The sequence below is a fragment of the Schistocerca americana genome, chromosome 2 (assembly GCF_021461395.2).
Source record: "Schistocerca americana isolate TAMUIC-IGC-003095 chromosome 2, iqSchAmer2.1, whole genome shotgun sequence".
Classification (NCBI taxonomy): domain Eukaryota; kingdom Metazoa; phylum Arthropoda; class Insecta; order Orthoptera; family Acrididae; genus Schistocerca; species Schistocerca americana.
In genome coordinates, this window is record NC_060120.1 from 1085153384 (window position 1) to 1085176156 (window position 22773).

The 22773-nt window shown below is 44.3% G+C and overlaps 1 protein-coding gene across 1 annotated transcript in view; it reads right to left on the bottom strand.

The window, feature by feature from the left end:
* The window catches only part of LOC124594683 (filamin-A-like), a 201032-nt gene extending 180059 nt beyond the window's left edge, over positions 1–20973 (bottom strand). The window contains exon 1 of the mRNA XM_047133050.1: positions 20900–20973. The gene's annotated coding sequence lies outside the window, so the exon portion shown is untranslated. The remainder of the gene's footprint in view (positions 1–20899) is intronic.
* Positions 20974–22773: the final 1800 nt, after the last annotated feature.

Sequence of the window (22773 nt, forward strand, 5' to 3'; positions counted from 1 at the left end):
CCATTTCCACCTGGCGCCTCAGTTGGACCAGCGTTCGTGCTGGACGTGCAGACCGCGTGAGACGACGCTTCATCCAGTCCCAAACATGCTCAATGGGGGACAGATCCGGAGATCTTGCTGGCCAGGGTAGTTGACTTACACCTTCTAGAGCACGTTGGGTGGCACGGGATACATGCGGACGTGCATTGTCCTGTTGGAACAGCAAGTTCCCTTGCCGGTCTAGGAATGGTAGAACGATGGGTTCGATGACGGTTTGGATGTACCGTGCACTATTCAGTGTCCCCTCGACGATCACCAGTGGTGTACGGCCAGTGTAGGAGATCGCGCCCCACACCATGATGCCGGGTGTTGGCCCTGCGTGCCTCGGTCGTTTGTGGCGCTCACCTGCACGGCGCCAAACACGCATACGACCATCATTGGCACCATGGCAGAAGCGACTCTCATCGCTGAAGACGACACGTCTCCATTCGTCCCTCCATTCACGCCTGTCGCGACACAACTGGAGGCGGGCTCCACGATGTTGGGGCGTGAGCGGAAGACGGCCTAACGGTGTGCGGGACCGTAGCCCAGCTTCATGGAGACGGTCGCGAATGGTCCTCGCCGATACCCCAGGAGCAACAGTGTCCCTAATTTGCTGGGAAGTGGCGGTGCGGTCCCCTACGGCACTGCGTAGGATCCTACGGTCTTGGCGTGCATCCTTGCGTCGCTGCGGTCCGGTCCCAGGTCGACGGGCACGTGCACCTTCCGCCGACCACTGGCGACAACATCGATGTACTGTGGAGACCTCACGCCCCACGTGTTGAGCAATTCGGCGGTATGTCCACCCGGCCTCCCGCATGCCCACTATACGCCCACGCTCAAAGTCGGTCAACTGCACATACGGTTCACGTCCACGCTGTCGCGGCATGCTACCAGTGTTAAAGACTGCGATGGAGCTCCGTATGCCACGGCAAACTGGCTGACACTGACGGCGGCGGTGCACAAATGCTGCGCAGCTAGCGCCATTCGACGGCCAACACCGCGGTTCCTGGTGTGTCCGCTGTGCCGTGCGTGTGATCATTGCTTGTACAGCCCTCTCGCAGTGTCCGGAGCAAGTATGGTGGGTCTGACACACCGGTGTCAATGTGTTCTTTTTTCCATTTCCAGGAGTGTATATTCCTTCCAAACCAGAAAACTACGTGATACAAAAACATTTTATGTACTCGATGCAGAAGTGTATCCAGGTAAGGGATCTACACCATATAGTATACCTGTGGCTCGATACTACTGTGAAAAACTCATTACTTCTTTTCATGGAACCAACAGAAACTTAATTGCGGACAGGTGGTTTACACCCATAGCAACAATGAAGAGTCTTTTAGAGAAGACAGTGGGTACCCTGAAATCTTTCCTCACATTAAGGAGAGACAGTCAAATTCTACAGTGTTCTGTTTCAAATCTACAGTGTTCTGTTTCTGTGGGAACCTTACACTGTTATCACAGTGCCCAAATCTACAGTGTTCTGTTTCTGTGGTAACCTTACTCTGTTATCACAGTGCCCTCCAAATAGAAAAAAAATAATGTTCTTATGCTGTCAACTATGCTTGAAAAAGGATTGAACTATGTGCTGGAGAACTCTCGGAAATCATTTAGTTTCATAACCCCGGCAAAGGTGGTGTTGATACGCTAGACCAGTTACGTCGTTCGTATTCTCGTGCTAGGAAAACTCTTCGCTAGCCTCTCTGGCTATTTTATAACTTATTAAACGTTAATGGATACAACTCTATGTTACTGTCGAGAGGGGGCTCTGCAGATAAGGAAATATTTCGGAATTGAACCTAAAGAGGCTGGCTACAGATATGATGCGACCAGACATATTAAGACGTTTTGAAAAACCAACTTTAAGAAGAGAACTCCGTCAAACCATCAGTCTTATTTTAGATCCGCCAAAGGACGACGAAGCCCAAGGAGTTGCAGAATCGAAATTGGGGTGGTGTATTTTCTTCCCTAGGGCTCGAGACCGAAAATGTGTTATTTGTAAAAAAATTATTTGTTTGGACCATCGACGAAAAGTGTAATTTTTTCTTAAGTATGATTTAATGTTTATTTTTTTGAAACAAAAAAAAAACATTTTTAAAAGTTTCTTTTTATTTGGATATTTCTGATTTTATATACTTCTTTACGAATTCCAATCCAGTACTCTTACAATGTAAAGTACATGACAGAAATTCCTTTGTAATTCTGAAAATAGTAAGTATTTATATTGTCATTTTTGTTACAAAATTATAACAGTCGCTCATTCTGTAATATATTACGCCAACCAACACCAGTGATACGACCGCATGACATACAGAAAACATCGCTACTGACAATATCAGTATCGACATATCGATAGTCAAATCGAATACAGCCTTGTTTTGGCCGCCATCTTATGTTCTGCACTGCTGATTTGTATAACGTGCTTCAAAGACACCGTTGGGAAGTATGTGAATAGTGGTGAAGAAGTCCAAAAAAGCCATGAAATAGCGCTGCCTCAACAAATCACGAGAAAACTGCCACGCCACAAGAACAAACTCAGTGATGGTTTTATAAAATTTTCATTCGAACGAAAGACCAATACACAAAACGACATCCTCTCTTACTAGATTATTCTTCTCTCTCTCTCTCTCTCTCCACAGGATGATCAAAGAAGTCATATAAAGAAGCTTTAATATCTGTATAAACACGTGTTAAAAGTTTTTGTAATGCCAACATAGCTTGATGGCGAGGTATCCTCTCGAAACATTTAGGTAAATACGAGGAGTGTTTGAAATTCAGTGCAAAGTCCGAGAGATGGAAGCACCAGCACGTATCAAGGTCATGTTTAGTTAGTAGCATCTTTGGAATGAATGCACACCAAGTTTCAACCATATTGGTCTATTTCTTTGTGTTTGGCATTCGTGTGAATCAAGGAAGTCGAGTGATTGTCAAAAAATGGACGAAAAAGAATTTCGTGTGGTGACTAAACCTAGCTTTATGAAAGGCAAAACGCCTCAGGAGACTGAAGAGAAGCTTGATAACAGTGATGAAAACAGCCACTCCCCCCCCCCCGGGGGGGGGGATGATATATAGCTTGACGGCGAGGGGTGGGGGGAGAGGACAAAGTTATAGGCTTAACATTTAAGTGATAGCGTTCTAAAGACGTAGCAGCGCTATTAATATTTAAAATTTTTCATGGATAGCTAATATATAATTAAATAATATGCAGGTTAAGTACTAAGCTGTTAGGCTAAGCCTAAGTTAATTATATTAAAAATGAAATAATTTTATTGCATGAAAAAAAAAACATATTTACATCAAACTAATACGCCGAGGCTTTTTTTTTTACAGCATATCTCTTGATGACGTCATCAATAAAATTTTCTGTTGGCTCGTCGTTCACATCAGTTGAAATCTTCACACAAGCTTGGGGCGTTTCCTGGTTCCATCCTATTCCTTAATTTTGTAATCACCCTGTTCATTGTACTAAATGACATTTTCACACCGCAAGTCGAAACGGGAGTGCACAGTACACATTCAGCGAGTGTCCATAGTACTTCGTAGCCGATGTCGGCTCTTAGAATGAAAGAAGCAACATCAGAAGACGTAACGTGTAATTTATTACTAACAACGTACCTAAAAGAATGCAAGTCTGCAATAACAGCGTCGACGTTTGTTAAGTCCTAAAATCAAGCATGGTTCTTTACAATAATTATCACTAAGCTCTAGAAATTTTTTAAACCTTTCAAAATATGCACTTAGTTCTATCACTTTTATTGCCTTCTCATCAAACCGTTGCTCAATTTCATCAATCATACTTTTCACAAATTTCCTTGCGCTTTTCATAGCAATGAATCTGCTCCTCTACGTTCGTGAATGATGCAATTGTTTAAAAAGGAGGGCAAACCGCTTCAAAAAGGTGGGCAAAGGAAGAAGAAAAGAGGACACATCAATGTTATGCTCAAGATCTTGGCCACCTGTGCAAGAAATGTAACATTTCAGTAACAAACCAACATGCATTTCGTTTTATAGCGTTTAGGCAGCCAATAAGATTGAGTGTTTCTGCCGGGAATTAAAACTAGTTGTCAATTATTACTGATGGTCAGATGGTGGTTAACTGAGCAATATAAAAAAATTAAAAACATTGACTGTGGTGACAATGTGGCGTCAATTGTTTTGATATGTCAACAACACGGAATTGTTTACAAAGCGAAAAACTTAAGACCATTCAACTCCCTTCATTCGACGCACCGCTACCAACATCTACAACTCAAGCAGCAGCTGACGACATGTAAACTGCACTTTACCCTTCCGAATAAAAATAAACTGAATGACTATGAAACAATGAAATAAAACCATGACAGTTAATCTGTCGAGTTATTTATTACCTTTATTGGCCACTGAGACGTACGTTCCAGCTCCTCATATCTTTCATTCCGCTTCAAATTCATTTCTCCCTTTCTTGAAAGCAGGATATTTGCAGGAAAGGACATCAGAAAATGTGCAATTTCGTTTAGGCATAGCCAAATATTTTACGTAACTCACTAGGTTAAAAATTACACTCACAAATCATACGTGCATTACAGGAAGCCAAACCAATACAAAGTGAAGATACGTTACGAAAATTTTAAATAATCGATATTTGCATTCACTTGTAGGTCGATCAACGATAACACTGACGATCCTGGTGTCACCTACTAACACCGCCTTCGTGCGTGTTTATCATGAAGGCTGTGCCAATAGTTCATTCTCCCTTTAAGAAAGGAGCAATAGAACGGGACAAATTGTAAATTTAACTGTATTACGCTCAACTTTGCGAAAAAGCCGGACACTGTAAAACCCGCCCGGACTCCGGACAAAGAGCTAAAAAGGAGGACATGTCCGGATTAATCCGGGCGTCTGGTCACCCTATGAATAGCACACCCTTAACTTCTGTTGCGTCCTCCTGCAGTTTTTTTTAGTTTTATTAAGAATTTCATTTTCTGCACATCGCAGTCACAAAGACAGTCGATGTATCTTAAATGTTCCAGACGCTACTAGATGGATTTGCGAAATTGTAAGTGATTGTCTCTGCAAAACTTTACGTAAGTTTGAGACTGCATTTAACGTACCGTCTAAAATCACTAAACCTACAATGAAATTGGAATTCATCATTTGTAACAAGATTCCTCCAGCTAAACTTGTTAAATCCGCGCCGTCCTTGTGTATATGTTTACATGCCATTATAATGGACTTGCAGGTTAGGAACATAGCATGAACTGTGCGATACGTACTTAACCATCGGATGTCATCAGCTTCGGGTATTTTTAAAACAGGTTGCTCTAAAACACACAGAATTTCATGCAGAACATTTTCTCGTTTGGAAAAACCATGAAAAAGTTTGTAAATGTCTTTAACAACATGTAATGTGCGTTTTATAATGGGGTTTATTCCTAGAGTTGGTGGCAGCAATTGACAAAACATGTGTTCTACAGTGAATGTATGGCAGCTTATGGCCCTTCCTCTCTGACAACCGAGCGCGGACTCCTGATATGGAACCAATAAAATTAGCAGCACCGTCGAAAGAACAATTGCTGTACATATGGATTCAGCTCAAGAGCTTTTCAACTCAACGAGACATAAAAACCTTCCCTTCACTTCAAACGATGGAGACGGTGCAACATATCGCACTACTAAAGACGGTTCACTTTCGTTGGAAACGTTTGTAGATTCGTCTGCCATTCATGCAGAAGTGTTTCATCTTGAAAGTCTAAAGACTCTCCCAAACAAGTCAACAATTCTGATGCAGTATACTTACTAATATATGTGGACCTTTCGCTCTGAAATTTTAACCACTTTTCAAGATTAATGTCGCTTTTCAGTACTACCTTACGAATTAGAGGTTCATATTTTGTTGTGTGGGGTATTTCTTCCCTACTAAGGAAATACAGACTTCGAATTAACGATGACAATGCTTGGCGGTTTAAAGCTTTTCCATTTTAATTTTGTTTAAATATCTATGTATGAATTGGAGCTTTAATCCCTGTAATCTACAATTTTCAAGTGCAACGGCTCTTGCATGTTTTTCTGAGTTGGCGTGCTTTTCTAGTTTTCTCGTGCTTCCGGTAGCTTTTCTAAATTTAGTGAAAGGTACAGAAATGAACACTCCTCCTGTTTTCTGTAGAGCTTCGATATCGTTTTTTTAAATGCATTTCACACAATTTGCAGAAAGCCCCACCCCGCTCGTGATCAAAGTACAACCAATTGTACTTACACTCCCATTTTTGCTGATGCTTAATCTCGCGTTCAGTACTTTGTTTAGAATTGCAATTTACGGATGGGCCAGAAATAGCACATTTATCGTTTGAAAACTGTGGAAAAGAAACTGAAGACTTGGTAGACCTACGGAATTCATCGTCAAATCACTAGCACTTCTTTCAGTAGACTCACACTCGTCTTTGTCTTTTGCAATACACTGTCTTTTATTAGAAAAGAAAAAAATTAAAGTTTGTTGTTTCGACATTGTATTTCGGCACTAACACTTCTTTGTACGTTATAAACTGACGAAGACTGCACGTAGTACATAATCACATCACACTTCCATAGTAACCTGTCGACTGACTGTTACAACCTTACAACAGTTTCAACAATGCATTGAGTTTTTATACATCAGTGAAAGCTTAGATAATACTCGTAGAGCAGCGTTGCCAAACGTCCCACTCACGGTGGAATGTACCGCTTCTTCAGGCAAAAATTGTGTATCCTCATTGACACTGCGAAAATCATTGTCAAGTGTACACAAATATTTGGTTTGAACTTTGGACTCATAGATTAGGAAAAATCTATATGGGTATTAAATCTTGGAAATATTCCCAGTAATTTTAAATGCGAACATTTTTAGGTTAGGCTTTACCGTGACTGTTACTGTCATTAAATGAAACGACAAGTTTACTGTTACCAGCCACCGTTTTATTTTTTCCACGACGCGTTTCGAAGGTTTAAACCTCCATCATCGGGTGGATTTACATTAGTTAGTGTTACATATGTGTGTGTGTGCTGTGTTACGATTTTGGAGGAACTTGTGGCACTGCCTCCAGTGGTCGCAGGTTCCTTTTGCTGTCGTAACACTTCACATGTACACTGCCACATTTGTAAACAACTGGAGGCAGTGCCACAAGTTCCTCCAAATGTCGTAACACAACATACACACATATGTAACACTAACTAATGTAAATCCACCCGATGATGGAGGTTTAAACCTTCGAAACGCGTCGTGGAAAAAATAAAACGGTGACTGGTAACAGTAAACTTGTTATTTCATTTAATTCCCAGTAATGCAATAAAAAAATTAAAACAACCTTTTATAATGTCAGATGCTACTTCCAATTTCGTAGCAATACCCAGGGACGTGATTTGCGACATCAGGTTTTTGCATGTCATCACGACCTCTCCATAGTTGACTCCAAATTCGTTTGCAACAGCAGCTGGCGTAGTTTAAATTTTGTCACAACGGTACAAGTTAACAGACCACGTGATAATTTTTATGGTTCACCACAACTATAGATATGAATTTCTTGGGGGGGGGGGGGGAATTTCCAATTTCCGGGAGGGACTTTTCCCCCCGGGCCACCCCCTGAATTCATCACTGCTCGATAAACATTACGGTGACTCTGCACCTTAGATTAGAACAGTTTATAAGTGGCTTCAAAGTTTTCGGAGTGGCCATATAGGCACAAGTGATGCTTAACATTCTGGACGCCCTGTAGAGGTTACGACTCCAGAAATCATTGATAAAAACCATGATATTGTGATGGATGATAGAAGAGTTAAGGTGCGTGAGATTGCTAGTGCTGTGGGCATCTGGAATGAACGGGTACAAAATATTTTACATAAACATTTGGACATGAGAAATCTATCCGTAAGATGGGTTCCGCGATTGCTCACGCTTGATCAAAAACGGAATCGTGTGAAGTGTTGCAAGGATGGTTTGCAGCTGTTCAGAAAGAGTCTGCAGAACTTTAAGCGTCGTTTCGTCACTGCGGATGAAACATGAACACATTACTATAATCCTGAGACCAAACAACAATCTAAACAATGGGTTCCCAATGGAGAATCTGCACCAAAAAAGGCGAAGACAATTCCTTCGAGCGGAAAGGTTATGGCGACTGTCTTTTGGGATCCGCAAGGGATAATCCTCATCGACTATCTGGAAAAGGGTAAAACTATTACAGGTGCGTATTATTCATCGTTATTAGACCGTTTGAAAGCCGAGCTGCAAGAAAAATGCCGGCGATTGGAGCGCAAAAAAGTCCTTTTCCATCACGACAATGCACCAGCACACACCTCAGCAGTTGTGGTCGCAAAATTAACGGAAATAGGATTCCAACTCGTTTCACATCCCCCCTATTCTCCAGATTTGGCTTCCTCGGACTACTATTTGTTCCTCAATTTGAAGAAATGGCTGGCGGGACAAAGATTTTATTCAAACGAGGAGGTGATTGCAGCAACTAATAGCTATTTTGCAGACTTGGACAATTCCTATTATTCGGAAGGGATCAATAAATTAGAACAGCGTCGGATGAAGTGTATAAGTCTAAAAGGAGACTATGTCGAAAAATAAAAACGATTCACCCCAAACACGTAATTAGTTTTTATTTTTGCACGGACTTTTCAAAGGCCTCTCGTATATGATGCAGATTTCGACAAATTTTGTGGCCGGTAGCAGTATTTGGAAACCTTTTCACACAGGCGATAACAGCTGGCGCCGCCGCAGGACGCCTGCGGCTCTCTTGCGACTGCGCTCCAGCTCAGGGGGCTTCGCGTGACCACTCTGACACAGCAGCAGCCAACACACAAAACTAGGCGACAAACTGCGGTTCTTTGCCAGAGAGAGGTGGTGTGCATCAGGAAGATTCCTAGAGCATTCGTTCCACGGAGTGTTTTGAGACAACACACTACCTACTCACACAGACGTTGCAGGAAATGAGCACAGCTGGAAAAGCGAAGAGGTGAGACCTCCGCGACAGACTACGGCCGTTCTTCCCACACAGCGTTCGTGAATCAAACAGGAGAGTGGCGGGAGGGGGCGGACCACGAACGCAAAATCGTCAGTGCTGCCTAACGTACGTAAACCCCCCCCCCACCCCCCACTGCACTCTAAGGTATTTCACAGAGTACAGATGAAGATTTAGGATAACACTACATGTTTCCTTTAATTTTTCAGGAGAACTCTGCGTGCGCCCCATCCTCTTATGTTCTGTGTACGTATTGAACTGGGGATCTAGCAACGCCGTAGCCGTCAGTTGTACACAGCCCCACAACAGGCTACAGCAGTCCACTCACCGCACCGCCGCCACACACCGAACCCAGGTTTACTGTGCGGTCCGGCCCCCAGTGGATCCCCCCAGGGAACTTCTCACACCAGACGAGTGTATCCCCAATGTTTGCGTGGTAGAGTAATTATGGTGTACGCGTACGTGGAGACAGTGTTTGCGCAGCAATCGCCGACATAGTGTGACAGGCGGAATAAGGGGAACCAGACCCCATTCGCCGAGGCACATGGAAAACCGCCTGAAAAACCATCCACAGACTGGCCGGCACACCGGACCCCGACACTGGTTCGTCGGGGACCAGCACGCCTTCCCGCTCGGGAAGCAGTGCGTTAGACCGCAAGGCTAGCCGGCCGGGGGCGGGCATCCTCATATGTTAGCGACACACGGAGACCACCGAGTGAAATTCGGCAACCGGGTCCAACTGCTATCTGATTGAAAATTACAATTTTATTCCATTTTTTCGATTTATCTTTTTTTTTTAAATTACACTGTAGGAAATACTGCAACCAACCACAAGCTGACAAGTGAGCATGAACAATATTGTCAGTAGCAGTGGGAAAAGTGCACGTCTTTCATCACAGTATGTGAACGGTGAACGTTATTGAAAATCTGGAAAAGTTCTTGACCGATTCACTTCAATTTTTTACACCATTCTCTGATGAACACTCGTACATGGGCGACGAAACGTTGTTACCAAAAACCTCGAAAAGTGTTTGACAGACTTCAGATTTTTACACGATACTCTAATCAACATTCGAAAGGACGGAGGCTATATATATTTTTAATGCTACTAATGTATACATATATAAAAATGGTTCAAATGGCTCTTAGCACTGTGGGACTTAACTTCTGAGGTCATCAGTCCCCTAGAGCTTAGTACTACTTCAACCTAACAAACCTAAGGACATCACGTACATGCATGCCCGAGGCAGGATTCGAACCTGCGACCGCAGCAGCAGCGTAGTTCCGGACTGGAACCGCTCGGCCACTGCGGCCGGTGGAAAATTTCAAGCCGGCCGAAGTGGCCGTGCGGTTAAAGGCGCTGCAGTCTGGAACCGCAAGACCGCTACGGTCGCAGGTTCGAATCCTGCCTCGGGCATGGATGTTTGTGATGTCCTTAGGTTAGTTAGGTTTAACTAGTTCTAAGTTCTAGGGGACTAATGACCTCAGCAGTTGAGTCCCATAGTGCTCAGAGCCATTTGAACCATTTTTTGAAAATTTCAAGTACATATCGGAGCTCTAGGACCATTCTCAGAGGAGGAACAAGTATTTTCAGACTGTGAACTTCCGGTCACAGTAAAATGTGTTAATTCCGCAAGCATAACATTTTGGAATAAATTTTGATAAAACAGAAGTTGTGCCACTTTGGGGAACAGGTAGGTCGTAAGTACCCATTAATATACAACAAAAAAGTTGTAACAATACCGATTTTTAAAATACGGAGATGAATTCGCCCTAGCATCCAATGAAACTCTACATTTGTGTACAATCCATGTGCACGTGAGGCTCCGGAAGGGCAAGTCACTGCACAAAAAAAGGAAACAAAAGAGTCCTGTAACAGACTATTATAGCTTGCATATTCACAGCAGTTATATGAGGATTTATTTGCTCGAACCAACATATATTTGTACTTCAAAGTGATTTTCTAGAGCAGAAATTACTGCGCTGCCGCTCTTTATTAACTTATTCACTGTCGAAGTGGAAACGTGTAGTTTGAACGGAGTGTTTAGAGAGAGCGGAATGGAACAGCTCGTGGCGAGGATCTGGCGCAGCAGGGCCACGCGCTGGCCGACGTGCGACAGACAACACAACACAACACAGCACTTTCTCTTTTGGGAAATATAGCCCTGCAAGTATTTAGCTTTTCTCCGCGTAACACTGGCCCCAGCTGTCCGTTACACGGCGTTCTTTCCGCGATCGCTTGTGCTTGTGTCTTGACGTCCGTAAACTTTCAAACATCGATCGGACACAAATAACAACTATTTTTAGGTAAACGACTCTGTGTGGTTGAACAAACCCACCACTGTATTTTAAACTGAGTTCTATTCGGCTTTATACGTTCGAGTTGGGCTACTAGCTTTGCGACTTTTCGACGGATGTAAATCGCTGATACCAAACACGGTATTTTTTTAAAAATAAGAAAAGTCTTAGAAATATGCAGGAGCCTCCGTCTCCTACACTCTCCTCGATTTAATTATTTTTTGCCTTTCGTCACTTTGAAAACAGGAGGGTTAATTTTAAGGAATCGTCTAAATGTAGTTGGTGATATTGGCTGGCATCCGGATGGTCGGGAACCCCTGGTGTCGAGAACAGAGCGCAGGCGGGGAGCGGCGGGGCGACGGAAACAGGGACCACAGTCACACACCGGCAGAGCGGGGGGGGGGGGGGGGGGGGGGGGGAGTGGGCAGGCGGGAGCCCGACTGCCTTCAGGACGCGCAGTCGCCCCAGACTGACCACGCGGAAAAATTTCATTGCGGCTAATATATTTTATTACGCACTCAACTCGTAGAACTTTCATTTTCCTGTTCTGCCTTTTCCAATATGCTGTAACGGTAACGATTCAGACAGATGATCACTTTAGTTAACGTGACGATAATACACACATCAAAAAAGTTTTGTACCACCCCGGTTCCAAGAACTCCTGAATATAGATGTTGATTGTGGATACTGTATCACAGACGCAGTCCCCTTGACTGTTCAGAGCCCCAAAGATGTAATCAACCGTGCACGAGCAGCGCCTATTAGAAGCGGGGATCTGACAGCCGATCAGTTCCAGTCATTTTACCAGGAAGGAGGTACACGGTTCGTGTTGTTCAACCATGCCTAAACGGTGAATACCGCGGTTCCATCGCGTCCGCGTACTTTCTGCTGAACGCCTTAGACCCACTATCCAGCGAGTGCAGGGAGGTTGTTTGGGGGAGGAGACCAGACAGCGCGGTCATCGCTCTCATCCGATTAGGGAAGGCTGGGGAAGGAAGTCGGCCGTGCCCTTTCGTGGGAACCATCCCGGCATTAGCCTGTAGCGATTTAGGGAAATCACGCAAAACCTAAATCAGGATGGCCGGACGCGGGACTGAACCGCCGTCCTCCCGAATGCGAGTCCAGTGTGCTAGCCACTGCGCCACCTCGCTCGGTCAAGGTGGAGGTTCCCTGCTGTTTTTGGGTGCCATTATGTGGCGCCGACGCACGCCGCCGGTGGTCACGGAAAGCGCCGTAACGACTGTACGATACGTGAATGCGATTCTCCGACCGATAGTTGGTTGGTTGGTTGTTTGGGGAAGGAGACCAGACAGCGTGGTCATCGGTCTCATCGGATTAGGGAAGGAAATTGGCCGTGCCCTTTCAGAGGAACCATCCCGGCATTTGCCTGGAATGATTTAGGGAAATCACGGAAAACCTAAATCAGGATGGCCGGACGCGGGATTGAACCGTCGTCCTCCCGAATGCGAGTCCAGTGCCGACCGATAGTGCAACCACATCGGCAGCATACTGGCGACGCATCGTCTTCGTGCACGACAGTTCACATCCCCATCGTGCAGATCTTGTGAATGACTTCCTTCAGTATAACGGCATCGCTCGACTAGAGTGAGCAGCATGTTCTCCAGACACGAACTCTATCGAATATGCCTGCGATAGACTGAAAAGGGCTGTTTATGGACGACGTGACCCACCAACCACTCTGAGGGATCTACGCCGAATCGCCGTCGAGGAGGGGACAATCTGGTCCGACAGTGCCTCGATGAACTTGTGGACAGTATGCCACGACGAATACAGGCATACATCAATTCAATTTTCTGTACACGTTCCGGAACTCTCGGAACCGAGCAGATGCAAAACTGTTTTTGATGTGTGTAATTCGAGGGTCGTGTCCCTATGTGGCAATATTCTTATTTTTAATTTTTACACTTACACCGCAAATAAACGGAATAAAGCTCAGTAAACTGTGATTATTCACAGTTTCATCAAAAGTGAGAAAATGAAGGGTGAAGGAAAATTTGAGATTGCGCGTAACTTTCCAGGAACCGACTGTAAGGCGTACACGAGAACCTGGAGTATTAAAATTAGATAAGTTTATTACTGTACAGTTCACGATTTACACGTACTGCGTGATATTTGTCGTAAAAATGGGGAAGCAGTGATGTGAGGCACCGTGCAGCAGCCGAGAGCGGCTCCGAGGTCTGAATGGAACTGGCCGAGCACGTGCACCCCTGTGAGGTTTAACTACAGCCCCTCCTCGGAAAATTGCTTGAAGAGTCCTCGTGGCCACTCCTTCCTCGAAAACTTATTTGCAATCCAAAATTTTCCTTTGCTTTTCTTTTTCATGCCTTTTACGAATATATTAATAAATAGAATATATTGCGACATTATTTCGGTTTATTTGCAGTGTGCATGACGTAAAATTTGCACACAAAAAAGGTTTCTGCACAGGGACTGCATTCGGCATTCTGCAGCCTCCCCTCCCATCGACCCGCGGCTTCCCGTTCTGCACCCACTCCGCTGCCGCTGCCTGAGTAACGGCACGGCTTAATGTGCCTCCCGACCCTCGCCATTTTTTTTTTTTCTATATGGTTGGCCACCTCGAGCTCCCACTTTTGTCATTTTCCTGCCAGGGCAGACTCACAGACTCGTCGATGAGGAGTGCCCGCGGTCGCCTCCTAACCGAGCGCCGCTCTGGGTTCTCGAGCTCTCTGTCTGTCTCTCCTCACAACTCTGGCAAACCAATGCGAGGGCTAAGCAACTCGGTTGTCCTGGCTACGCCATTCAGAAATTGAAAATTTGTGACAGCCACGTCCCTCATTCACTTGCGGCGCGGCGGTGACTACTGCGGTTGTACCTGTACGAGCTACGCCGAGTGGGTGAGTTGCACTGCAATGACCGGCGAGGCCGACTGGGGTGAGCGAGCTCCACTCTGCCGCCTGCGGCCTACACGGTGTCCGGACATTTGCCACGGTTCTACCTGCTCCGAAGGGTTGGGTCCCTTGTCACACACACCCCCCCCCCTCCACCCTCCTCCTCCACCTCCTTCTCCTCACCCGCCCGCCCAGTTTGCTTTCGAAGTTCCTAACGTGACCATCAGTAAGGAAGTTATCACAACGAACAAGGGCAGGCCTCCTGCTCATTACAAAGGTTACGCGTATCTTAAACAGAGGGAATCTAAAGAGGGTGTTGTTACATGGATGTGCTTACGCCGAAAAGCGGAGCATTGCAAGGGAAAGCTGCTTTCGAAGAACGGAGAAGTGTTGAGCGTATTAGAACATCTCTGTGGACCACTTGACGATGCAGCTCTGAAAGTGAGAAAGCAAGTGGAAAGAGCGAAGAGAAGGTCTCGAGAAGAAACTACATAGTTATCGGAGATATACGCGGATCAAATGGGAAATCTACATAATAAAGTTTATGACTTTGTTACGGTGATGCCCAATTCAGAATCTATGAAGAGAACGGTGCGTCGTCGATGGAGTCAAGAGTGGGGGAACCGACAAGAGCCTACGAACTCTTATGAAATTGATCTTCATGAAGATCTATTAAAAATGAGAGATGGCAGTAGATTAGAGGTGAGAATAATGATTTTTAGTGGAAGCAAAGGAAAGAAAGTTTAAAAACATGTTCCCATTTTTTTATGGATGGAACATTTAAGAGATGCCGCAAGCAGTTTGCACAGATCTACACCATACACGTAGACTTTGGAGGCCCGATTAAAGAAACAAACATTCTTCCTACTGTATTTGCACTGCTCCCTAATAAGAAGAAAGACACATATGTTCGTCTGATAAAACAGGCAGTCTCTGAGTGGTGTCCTAAACAAGTAAAGATGGACTTTGAGGCACCTGCGAAATCGGCCATTCGTCAAGTTTTTCCCATAACTGAAATAAATGGATTCTATTTCCATATGAAGAAGAGTTTATGGAGAAGAACTCGAGTTCTCGGTCTAACTGAGGAGTACCGCTAGAACGAGTATTTAAGACTTCACGTCAGCATGTATGCAGCGCTGGCAGTTGTAAAACCGGAGGACGTAAGCAATGGATGGATTGAGATTCATGCAGAAGCTCCTGATACCGGAAGGTTCTCTCAATTTTTTCACTCTTTGTGGATAACTGGCTAGAGAAGGAGGATATCGCAATAGAAATGTGGGACTGTTACGGAAAAAGGAACCGAACGGCGAATGTTGTTGAACGGTGGCACAACAAAATAAATAGTATTACTGGAAACCCTCACCCTAAAATGAACTATTTTGTGGAGTGCTTGAAAAAGGAAGCAGAGCTCACAAACTGCATGTAAATGAAATTGGAAATGAATCTTGAAGGTAAGAAGAGGAAGAAGAAGTACTTGAAGCTGGACGACAGGATAGAGAGAGAATCATAAAGAATTATGAAGAGACTGGCAACATTAGGCCTTGCTTGAAAGCCATTGCCCATATTCAGAAACTGGACTAAAATACGTTAAAAATAATGTTTTAAAAACTATGAAGATCACCGAATCCTCGCAGGTTATTGACATAAAATTATTAAAACATTGAAGCAGCATTATCGGAGCTAATGTGAAGTTGTAATTGTAAATAGAGTGTACATTAGTTCAGCGTGTTTACGCTGATTTTACACACGCCAGAATGGTAGATGGTCATTTAGCATTTTCACGGTCCAAAGCCTGTGCAAAGTGTGATGCGAATCAGCCTTTAATGTAAAAATTAAAAAGTGTTTCAAGGCTCACAAAAGTATCCCTATTGTTGTCACGTTAAAATAACTTTTTTCTGCCTTCCAATATTATGGCCATACTATTAAATAATTGTGAGCTCTAAAATAATTTTCTGAAGCTTCAGAATCGCAACTATCACCTAAAATATCATGGTTTGTTAAACTGATAGTATACGCTTTCATAAAAGAAAATGGGAACTGAACCTTTGAATTGCACCTAAAATTGACATCCCAAAACTGATCTGATGCTAAGGTAGACAATTTTGGCACCTCAAATATTTTTTATTTAAGTTTAGCTGCAAACATTTACAGTAGATGTAAGTCTACTTAAATACATTTAGATATAGTCCTTTAAAAATTAAAATTTCTTACTAAATTGTGAATTATCTTTAAACAGGTCAGTAAAAGCAAGGAGCTTACTACTGAAAATTAATTGTTACTAAAGAACATCAGAAAAAAATGTATTAGACCTACTTTTCTTATACATTAGAGACTTTTTGAAAAGATATTTGATCATTTCCTCTGTCACTGACAGTTTAATTTCAGTTGCTTTGCAACACCTACTTCTAAATTATGTTTGCAGCTGTTCTCATTTCGAATTCCGGAATATTTACTTCGTCTTCTTTGGTGGAGGAATTTCGGAAAACGCATTTACTAACTCCACTTTAGTGGCACTGTCTCAGTAACATTACCGACGCTGTCGCGCAGTAAAGGTACTTACTGAGCCTTTCCGCTGGTTTACTTAACATGGGACCAGTATCTCTTTGGATTTTCGGCCACATTTCTAGAGCGAGTTTCGTTGTGGAAACTATTAAATGCATCTCGCATTGAAATCCGCTCCAACCTTCGAGCCCCAGTAAAACTTCACCAATCTTGGAGATTTTCCATTCGTCTAAATTATACGTGCCTTTTGCGGTGCTCCTGCAACAGCTTTCTGTCGTGTTTTGTGTACCATGGGGGATCAGTTCCGTCTCTTATTAATTTATTTGGTATGAATATCTCGAGTGCTGTTTATACTATTTCTTTGAACTTAAGCCACATATGGTCTCCATTTACATAGTTTGGAAGGACTGGAGACTATCTCTTAGAAAGACGTCACCTGAATTTTTAGCTGCTTTTATAAATAGATGTATTTCGCGTTTAGTTTTGGTGAATTTCTTTGTTACGGAAGTGAGCCTCTCTACGACTGCGTGTTCACTAATCCCTGTATCCGTCGTGATGCTCAGCATTATTTGTGGCTAAGAGGTCAAGTGTGTTTTCGTAACCATTCACAATTTGAATGGCCTCGTCAACTAATTGTTAAAAATAATCTTTAAAAAAGCATTTAGAACAATTACGGAAGTTGTTTTCTATTTGCAATAGGGTATGAAAATGTATTTTTGTCAACATGCGGAAGGTAGAATGAAGTAACTGCCAACTATAATTGTATAAGTAGGGTACCTATTTGTGGTGAGACTCAAGTTTTCTTTTCTTTGAACTGTTCAGCAACTGTTTCACCTGAGACAGGGGGTCGGTAAAAGGAGCCAGTTATTAATTTATTCCAGTTGTCGAGTATAACCTCTGCCCATACTAAGTCACAGGAACTATCTGCTTCAAAGTCGATTGTGAGCTTACATTACTTTTTCCTTAAGTTGTCCTTTTTTCTGTTGTAGCGCAGATAATTACAGTTACGGCTTTTCCCTCCAGAACCTAAGATGCTTTCTCTGTGACCCTGTACCAGAGCTAAACAATGTAAAACAACAGCGTACGTTACAAGCGTAGCATTCTGTATTACTTCATTTCCTTATTTCTGACATTTTAAAATTGTAAGTCGACTTTAGATGACATGTCAATCATAGATGCTCTTATCTCTATTTAGTGAACGTGTTTTCAGTTGGTTTGAACATTGTCCCGCTACACTTTATTAACTAATGTTTTTAGAGAGTAAATTAATATGGAGTATGTCGTTCTTCTTTTCAAACATTCACAAACCCATTTATTCTTTCACTATTGTCTTTTGGGTATGCAGTTGTAGTAATTAAAGTAGGCACAAATGCAGTGATAAAAAAGAAATGATTAGCGTACATTTGCATTCTCGTTTCATCGTTCCTTTCTTGTTGCTCCCATGCCGCTGGACTGTTTCTATCGCAATCAGTAAGCGTGACAGGAAGCTACCGTACAGACAGAGGAATCTATATTTATACTTGGCAGGACTAATTACATACTGACATAATCGTCGGTATTGCTTTCGTTTCCCAAAAGTTATAAATATTTCGATTTTGGAAAAGAAGCTCTGTATTTGGCCAAGATGTCGAAGAAGAACGTCCCTTACGCACTGGTTGTATCGAGTAAGATGTGGAGACGGCGGTCTGAAAGCGGACAGGAGTAGTACGGGGAAGGGCGTCCCTTACCTGAGGGATCGCTACTCAAGCTACCTGGCGAAGGGGCAAGTGTGGCGAATTTCCGGCGTGGCAAATGTCCGGCATTCCCCTACACCACCTGCCGTGGGGAAGAGGACACCGTGGCATCCCAAACTCTTGTGCGTTTCTACTGCGACCACTGCGAAACGCGAGAATGTGTGCGCAGCTCCTGCGACAGAAAGTGAACGAGGCTTTCACTTAATAAAATAAAATCGACAGGCAGCGCCTTTTCACGGACCTCGCCACAAGGCAATGCGATTTACTCTACGGACACCTGCTGACTCACACCGAGTGTAGAATAAAAGCGGCCACCTCGTGCGGAACTCTCGTTTGTCCTTGGGACCTTCTTACACCGGAAACAACAGATTTTCCCTTTGGTGGCAATGGAACACGTGACGCCACCGATCAGCAGGCGAGCTGGCAGTTTCACACAGCTTCGCCTGCCTCTTTTAAACTGGAGCATAGACTGTTTCACGAACTAGGCGCTTGCTACATTTTACAAATGCTTTTCAAACCCACAGACAAGTTGACGACGGCATATACAGGGTGTAAATTTTAAGTTGACACACCAGAATACTTCGAAAAATAAGCTTCACACGAAAAAATGTGTAGAATCCAGAGTTGATTATTTTCGAGGGGGGGAGGGGGGGGGGGGGAGAACTGCTGGTGCCAAAATTAGCCCGCCACCCCAGCACCCTCGTGCTGGCGCGGGAGGCAACTTCAAAATTTGAAACCCCCATTTTTCATTGCAGAATCAGATTCAACCTAAGAAGCTACGTGCATTTTGTCTTAAACATTTGTTTCGATTCTTCGTAGTTGGCGCTGTAATTCAAGAATATCCGTGCTCTCATTTCTGCGTGGAAAATGGTAACGGATAAATAAAAAATACTTATTTACTTCGTAAACTTTGATTCGCTAAAACTAAAACTCCCCCTCTTGTATGTCCATCATTTTAGCAGGACGTCTCTGGGACGACGGCCGTTTACTATCGTGACAAAAAATAAAAACACCTACAGCCGTCGTTATGATTTTATTTTGTCGCTACCAGTTACGACGCTTCATTGCGTCATCTTCAGACGGTTTTGATGCGGTACAGGTTGATACGATCCCCATGCATGACCCATCAGTTGTCAGCATAACTGGATTCGCAGATAATGTGTCAGCACTCCAACCATCGACGGTCAACTGACACGAGAAGCATTCAAATACTGTCACAAAACTCTCCCTCTCTCCTGATAGGGTGCCGGCCGCGGTGGCCGAGCGGTTCTAGGCGCTACAGTCTGGAACCGCTCGACCGCTACGGTCGCATGTTCGAACCCTGCCTCGGGCATGGATGTGTGTGATGTCCTTAGGTTAGTTAGGTTTAAGTAGTTCTAAGTTCTAGGGGACTGATGACCTCTGCTGTAATGTCCCATAGTGCTCAGAGCCATTCATCCCCAAAGGGTGGAGTTTGAGAGAGAGGAAGTAGTTTTACAAATCTTGACCCATTTGACCAATGTTGTTTGGGTCAACATTTGTAAAACTTTAATTCCTCTCTCTCAAACCCCAACCTGTGGGGAGAGAGGGAGAGTTTCAGTTTTAGCGAATCAAAATTTACAAAGTAAATAAGTTTTTTTTTCATTTATCCGTTACCATCTTCCACCCAAAAACGAGAACATGGATTTTTTTGAATTACAGCGCCAATTACCAAGAACCTAAAACAAATGTTTAACACAAAATGTGGGTTGCTTCTTATGTAGAATCTGATTCTGCAATAAAAAATGGGGGTTCCCATTTGAAATTTTAAAGTTGCCTCCCGCCCCACTCCCAGCGGCTGGGGTGGCGGGCTAATTTTAGCACCAGCAGATGCCCCCCCGCCCCTCGAAAATAATCATCTCTGCAGTCTACACATTTTTTCGTGTGAAGCTTATTTTTCGAGTTATTCTGGTATACACACACACACACACACACACACACACACACACACACACACTTTACAAACCGTGTCCAGCGTGGAAGATTTCCCCCAAAAGTCGAAATGCAGTGATGTCTGAAGTTAGTCGTGAAGAGAGTAGCCAGTGAATCCTGGCTCCCCCTCACTTCCGTAATTTACTTGGCAAAGAGACACAACAGGTAAAACGACTATACTGTTTCGTAATTGTGAGAAATAGTTCGGAAATCCAGTAGTTTTTGGTGAGTGAGGCTGGCACACCGTGCCCGCCCGGTGGTCGCGAGCAGCCCTGGGTGTGGCGCGGTCTGCCGCGCCGCGCCGCGCCCAGCGCCTACGCTGCCACCCACTGCCTCGCTGCACGCGTCCTCGCCGACTGACAAACAACTGCCAAGTAAGGACAGCTCTCGGTGTCGTCGGTCGCACGTCGGGCAGTGACGTATAGCGAGCGCCAGCAGCTACGTCGGTACCCGAGCTGCCGGTCGAATTCCACGATGAAGCTCCCCAGCGGCTAGCAACAGAATGCGAGACCCTGGGCGCGGGCGTGCTCTCAGCGCTAGTGGAGTGTGGACAAACCTCGTTGGGCGGCAGCAGCAGCAGCAGCAGCAGCAGCACACGCCTCCGACCACCTGACGCTCAACACCGCACCGTGCCTAAGTACGGACTGAGCAGTGAGCTGGCGGTGCGGCGGCCAGGTGGCAGGTGGCAGGTGGGCCGCGCAGTTCCCGACCCGCCGACAGAGCGCACCACCCTCCGGTAGGCAGCCTCCGCGGCCGTGGCCTTCGGCGAGGGCCAGCCGACTGACGGCTCACGTACCAGCCAGCTTCCGCGACATTTTCCCGGTACGAATCCCCGTCCCCTCTCTAACCCCCCCCCCCCCCACACTATCCCGTCGTACATTTCGCACGTGTCAGTTTTCGCCATTAATAGCGGTTATCACTGTACACAAATGTTGCACTCGGACATCCGTCTCAGCTTGGCGTTCCGAAAGGTCACTCCTGCCGATCGGGTCTTAATGGCTTGTGTCTACTAAGAGACAACTTCCGCAAGTAACTCGTGCGAGCGCTTGCTGACGTGTTTGCACTGAAAGAAAAACTTGCGCAAGTTTACTTCCCCAAGTCGCTTCGGTAAGTTAATTTCAGAAATTATTTGCAAGTTCTTGCGGAAGAGCTGCGTCGTGCAAGTTTACAGTGTCGTGATTAAAAACATTGCACCCACCACCGCAGTAGCATTATTATTATTGAACAAAAATCGTTACGAAAAATGAAAATAAGAAAAAATGCGAATGTTTGATTGAATAAATGGATTTGCAGGCGTACATATTTAAGTTATCGAGAAACACTATCGTACGAAATATATATCAGACGAGTTCGTTCAGATACAAACTTCCTGAGAACGTCGTATTTAGTTTCTGACGTCATTTGTCTATTGTGCAATCAAATATTCGGTAAGAGGATACAAAAATGCGCCAAGGTATACGACCGACAGATGGCGTTTTAATTACTCTTCTATTTTTGTGTGCAATATTTATCGCTTTTATTAAAAATATAATGCATTTCTGTTGATGCTAACATTAAGAAATCAGCTAAAACTTAAAGCCGACTTCACTGTCATTCTACTTTCCATTGTGGCGAAACAAAGCAACATGTAAATTAATTTCGCTCTTCCTCGATTTTTGAGACCAATTGTATACGTTTAGGAGTTCCAGTTGCACTTTTGTTTATCCCCATTCTTTTCGACGCTGGCCATTTCGTACCTATATTCAACACACAAAACGTGGTCAAATTGGGGAAAACTTCCAGCAACCGGCAAGTTCAGCAAGCATTTGCTGTAAGATCATGTAGACAGAGAAGTGAGTAACTACAGAATTGGTATAAAATATCACATATACAGCATAGCACTAGAAATTACATTAATTCCAAGTAAACTTCATGGTCCCTCCGCCACACACCGTCAGGTGGCTTGCGGAGTATGGATGTAGATGTAGATGTACTCTCTGCACAGTTACACACTCAAAACAGTCCATATGTCACAACTTCTTACTCTGTATCCTTTGTGTCTGACATATAACTGGATAGTAGGGGGACAAGGCCAATGTTGCCCCAATCCCCATTATTGCCATATTTATTGAAGATGGCGGCGATAGATATGGCAATGTCGCAATGACTTAATGGAAAGAAGATCAAATTTTGGCGTCAAAATTGGTTAGTTTCGCTACCTCTACTAACGTAACCCCTCCGCCACTCCCAACTGCCGCCCCCTCCACCCCTCCCACAGAAAATGGCGGGGATGGAAGGTCACTAGGGCTACCTTCACCAACCTAAGCAAATGGCCAGAAAATAGGTCAGTTGGGCAAACTCCACTAACCTTAGCCATCTGACCTCCACCTATTCCTTGGAATGGGCGGGAAAAGGACTCGACCTGTGCTGGGCTGCTGGACACGATGGACG